The sequence below is a fragment of the Phocoena sinus genome, chromosome 15, assembly GCF_008692025.1.
Source record: "Phocoena sinus isolate mPhoSin1 chromosome 15, mPhoSin1.pri, whole genome shotgun sequence".
Classification (NCBI taxonomy): Eukaryota; Metazoa; Chordata; class Mammalia; order Artiodactyla; family Phocoenidae; genus Phocoena; species Phocoena sinus.
Window position 1 is genome coordinate 38,921,097 of NC_045777.1, and position 5,697 is coordinate 38,926,793.

Below are 5,697 nucleotides of genomic sequence, written 5' to 3' on the forward strand. Positions count from 1 at the left end.
AAGAATTAAAGGATCTCCTTTCACACTTTCTTAGTTTCAAGTTCAAGGGTTCAAAGGTGGTGGCTGCTTAAGAATCTAGGTTTTTTTTAATCAGACAGTTTGAACCAAAGTGTGGTTAGTCACTAATTAGCTGTGTGACTATGAATAGTTTACTTAACCTTTATTAGTATGGGTCCCTTATCTATAAATTTAGCCCATAGATACTGTAGCCTATAGATTGTTTTACACATTTCCTAATAAATTGCAGTCATGTAAAAAATGTTAACTTTTATTATGTAGTGTTACTAGCTTACCTTGGTCTTACAATTGTTAAGAAACTCCTTTTGTACTAGTGACTTCTTGGGTCAGGACTCCAGGAAGTTAACCCTTAGACAAAGATTCACTTAGAAGTGATTTATTATGGAATTGTCCCCAAAAAGACTGATGAAGGAGTAAGGAAAGGTAGACGTGGGACAGGAAGTAGCTGAGTGATGATGGAGAAATTTCAGGGCAAATTCTCAGCTCCGCCTGACCCAAGGGGAGCTCCACAGTTCACCCTACCTCAGGACAAGGGAACTGGCATTTCATGGTTCAGTGCCAAACAGTTATTAACGTTCAGCCTGGAAGATGTAAACTCCCAGCCCTCCTGGCTCTGGGTGTGCAGGAAAAATGTCTTTAGTAACTTGAGAATATTCTTCCAATAAGAGCCACGGAGTGCCTCTTTATTAGAAGCAAAGTGCACAGAATGAGGAGGAAGAAAGATGGAAAATTGCTGAATATTTTCAAAAAATAATATGGTTCATTCACACTATATATTTCCATTTTACCACATACTAGGTGTGTTTTAGAGACCTAATGGGAGATGACAAAACTCTTTCAAACAAAAATATGACACTGGTCAATGTGAATATTTCCAATTCAACTTGGCTTCCATGTGAATGCATCCACATAGATGAAGACCTTTTGAATTGTCTGATCTTTTATATTCAGATTTTCAGAACAACTCTGACAAACACATGACAGAATCATTTCATTTTTACTCTTCACTTTAATCCTAATTGGTTTAGAATTAGAACCATGCAGAAGAAGACACTTGGGTACCAATAACCCAGAGTGTAAACACACAGCCTAGAGTTTCTGTGACTCCTCAGGGAGCCTCAAGGGAAAGGATCAAGCACATGTCCTCTTTCAAGGCTCTCCTGTGGCCGGATATGTGACTCGTAAGCAGTTTGCTCATTTCTTCAATAATGATGACGATCATTATTATGAACAACTCACCACATGTCATGTTCTTTCCTTGCACCAGGCACTTGGCCAAGTGTTTTACTCACTTACAGTGTAGAATTCAAATAGCCCAGTAATGTAGATATGATTCTCATTTTATAGATGAAGAGGCAAGCCTTTCTGATTGGTCTTGAAATATGAAAGCTCAGCTCATTTGCTTTGAGGTGGCACAAGCTCTGTGGAGTGTAATTCATACTCCAAAGCTTCCCTTGGGAGCTGGCTGATGTTAGGAATTTACCTGAACTTTCTCCCTACTTGTTTGGCTTCTTTCCTTCGACCAGCTTTCCTCACTCACCAGCCTCTCCTGAGCACGAGTCCTTAGAAAAGTACTTGCACCTGAGTTCTCATATTATGGGGAGCTGGCCAAAGACCTTAGCCCAAGAGGATTATATTACCAATTACAAGACCCAGGGAAGGTGGATGATACAACTTACTCAAGGTCACAAGTTTAGTTAGGGTGACAACCCACGTATTAACTCAGGTCTGGCTCCTTGTCAAAGCCCTGCTCTAAATGCCACCATATAGTGTCTCCCAATAAACTGAGGTCACACCAACTAAGGGATAACTAGACAGATAGCGGCACAGGATCATGACTCTGATATGCCCACCCCACCCCACTACCTTCAACTCCAGAACAACTCTCTTATCAGATATTCAAGATATTGAGGCTCTCTGAGCATCTCTTACAAGAGTCAGCAGGATCTGGGAATCGTGGGAGGAGGGAGCAAAACTTCCTCCCGTTAGTCCATTTCTGGCATCTCAGTTTTGTTTTTCTTATTTTTATTTTATTTATTTTTTTTTAAAGAAGTGTTTCCTTTTATTCACCATCTCTAACACATCCAACCATTCCAGTTGAAAACAGATCACTACCCTTTCTCAGCTACTTAGTAACTAAGAGCAGTGAATAAAATCCACACAAAAGGTCAGAAAAATTCACCGCATTACTATCAAATCAGAACACCTGACTATTTTCAGATTATTTAAAAAGAGTGATCAGAATTAAAATTCACAAATTGAGGTCTTTATTTGTCACCATTGAAAGTCTGATTTTAAACAGATTCCTGGACTGGTGGCTCATATCCATCAGCTCGTTCAACTTTAGCACCTGTCTCGTCCCAGTAGCTTTTCCAGAACTACTACCTTCACCATGTAGCTCCATGAGTTTTCCCAATTCAAACTTGGGCTTCTTCAGCATTTTTACTTTTCTAACAAAGACATCATGGAGTGGATAAATAGATTGGCAGGCCTTTTCTATGTCTTTTCCAATGCTGTCTGGAATCAATTTATTGACCACCTCTTTCAAGTCATTTGTCTGCACCTCTCGGTCATGATTTCCATCATCTTCTTACGGATCTGGCGGACCTGCTGGTGCTGGGCATAAGAGGTCTTCCGAATCTGATTGTTGCATTTTTTAGTAAAACCCAGAAGAGACGTTTTTTAGTAAGACACAGAAGAGACGAAGCAAATAACCATCGGTAGTCTTGACATCACGTGAGCTTCAATCATGGTCTGCCATTTTTTGACCATGGAGCACATTTTGTCACGGGTAAGATCCATGCCATGGAAATTAGTCAGGCAGTTTTTTCCCTGAACATCCTCAGTAATAAGCTTGAATTTTCTAAATGCAACTTCATCATTCTGCAGATCAGCAAGGCTCACTTCAAACACACGACCCTTGAGGCCATCAGATGCGATTTTGGTTCCTTGAGTTCTCGTGACTAGTGTTTTCCCATATTTTTTATATTGAACATAGCTGGTGTTTTTCACATCATACCATCTTTCTTAGAAAATGGATCAACCACTTTCTTCTTGGCTCCCTTTTATACCGCCTTCGTAAGGCCTTGTTCTTTCCCGACCACCATGGTGCTGGTTTTTTATTTATAAACAACAAACATTTATTTCTCACAGTTCTGGAGTCCTGGGAAGTCCAAGATCAAGATGCTAGCAGATATTGTGTCTGTGAGGGGCTCACTTCCTGTTTGCAGATGGCCATCTTCTCTTATATTCTCACATAGCAGAGGGCAGAGAGAGGAGCAACGTTCTCATGTCTCTTCTTTCTCTTTTTTTTTTTCCTTCTTATTTCTCCATTTGGAGAAATGATTTAGACATTGTGTCACAACATAGGGAAGAGAGGGATATGGAAGGAGGGATATTAAAGGCAGGTATGGAAGGAGAACAACTGGGGTCTACTTGGGAAATGCAGACTCGATGAGATTAAAACACTTAGTTTCTCTGGACTCCAGACTTTGTCTTCAGGTTGTGTACAGCTTGGCCAGCTTTCCTTGCATTCAAAAAGAAAGAGTGAGGGTTTACACCAAGGAATAAATCTGATAGAATTTCAGACACTGTGGTCTCTAGATTGAAATTACTTGCAGGGTCCCTCCCAACACCTTTCCAATCTCACCTGGAAGTGACAATATTATGCTGCTGATTCTAGACAAACCATTTTCTTAAACTAAAGGAAGTTGCCCAAAGGACATGATTCTAGTACAACAGGAGAAAAATCAGGCAAACTTGTTGAGAGAGTAATAAGGGTTGGCTGATTTTCACGTTAATTGTATTCTGATCACACAGCCTTATCTCTAAATTGTATAATTATGTCTGTAAACTCAGACCATACAGGAATCTATATCAGTGTGCTCTCGACAAAGAGGAAAAGGGTAGGTTGCAGCCAGAATTGCTTATCTTACTTTTCTAAAAATGTAGACGAGCATCTTTTAGAAGAAAGTGCAGGCAGGGGAGTGGCGGGCACTTTTCTTAGCACGCACTGCACTTCTGCAGCCCAGAGCAGACTTGAGAGTTTGTGTCAGCTCTTCTACACCTGAGAACAAGGAGGAAGCCCCCACACCCATTCAACCTGCTCTGCAGACATCTACAGCCGCATGACTCAGATCCAACTTGAAACCAGCACTAACCTGTGGCACTAGAGAGATTTGTTTTTCCTCCCAATGCCTGCCTCTTGTGCCTGTTTTCTGAGCTGTTCCAGAAGCAGTCATATCACTTCATCACAAAAAGCATATGAATTCTCCTCATCAGTACACTGAACACAAGTGTAAATTATATAGAAGTTACGCCTATAAACTCCAGTCATTAGATGAATATTGGTACATTGATGATCTTAAATGGATTCATATGTAACTTAGATGTGTAATATATGCACAAGATATATAAAAAAATGTACTTATTTTAGCCAGAGTTACCTGGAAACAGAGCCTGAGGCAAGGATTAAATGTCAAAGCTTTCTTTGGGAGTTGGAAAACCCAGGACAGTGAGACTGAAGACAGAGAAAGTGAGGCGGGGAAGGAAGGAACTCAAGATGGCAGGTGCTGTACTAGTCATTACTTCCTGAGGATCTGTGAACAGATATAGTATGTTTGACTGGCAGATGTGCTTTGCTCAGCCCCAGGCAATGTCCTCTGTACCAGATTTATAAAGACTATGCCTGTGGAATAGTCCATGGGAAAGGATGAGGGGAGGACATTTATTTGCCTGCTCCTTTTTGTGTCCTATTTTCCACTGGTCAAAGGTGACCCCTTAGGGGACTGGCTCCCCCACACATCCAGGCTTATTATCCAATGGCTTTTCAGCCCCTCAGAGTGACAGACCTCGGACCCCACAGTGTGGTCTTTCTCATTAGTCCAGATGTCATGGGACAAACCAAAAGCTCAGCTAGGTGGAGGGCCTGACATTCCTGGGGTAAGTGACTTGTAGTTGGGCCACAGAGGTCTGAGCAGAGTCGGGTCATTTTTACAATAAACTAAGACAGAGCAAGTGTCTTAGAGAATATGGGAGAGGTCGGTACCAAGGAATCTGAAGACACATATAACATGTGTCAGATAAAATACTATACAATTCATAATTAATAAGTAGGATTGACATTATGTTTGTCATGGGTTTAACAATAGGTGTATTCTACTGAGCAGTTTGCTGTGTGCTGGCATTGCTAAGCCTTTTAACAACTGATTTATTTGGCCTTGTGAAAGACAGACTGCAAAATGGCCACAATCCTCTACTCCTCCTTTGCTACAGCCTTTGCAATATGGTCCTGTTGCAATGCCTGTTTTCACGAGGTGGAGTTTATTTCCTGAGCCCTTGGCTTTGAATTTGGCCATGTGGCTTGCTTAAACCTATAACATGCAATGGAATGACTGTGTAACCACTCTGAGGCCTTAGGGGCTCTGTGTACCACCCTCTCTCTTTCTCAGACCCCTGTCCCCAGAACAAGCATAGGGGGCACAGCTGGATAAGGAGAAGGCACAGGGAGCTCAGATGAGCCATCCCAGCTGGGGCCATCCTAGACCAGCCAGACCTGAGTAACCAACTCATCAAGGACACATAGAGCAAGCTGGGCCGATGTCAGCCATGCCAGATCTTCAGAACCATACAGCCAGACCACAGATCCATCAGCAAAAATATGTTTACTATTGTAAGTCA

The 5,697-nt window shown here is 41.7% G+C and overlaps 1 pseudogene; it reads right to left on the reverse strand.

The window, feature by feature from the left end:
• Positions 1–2,312: 2,312 nt before the first annotated feature.
• LOC116740253 lies at positions 2,313–3,125 on the reverse strand (annotated as a pseudogene).
• Between the last annotated feature and the right edge of the window lie 2,572 nt (positions 3,126–5,697).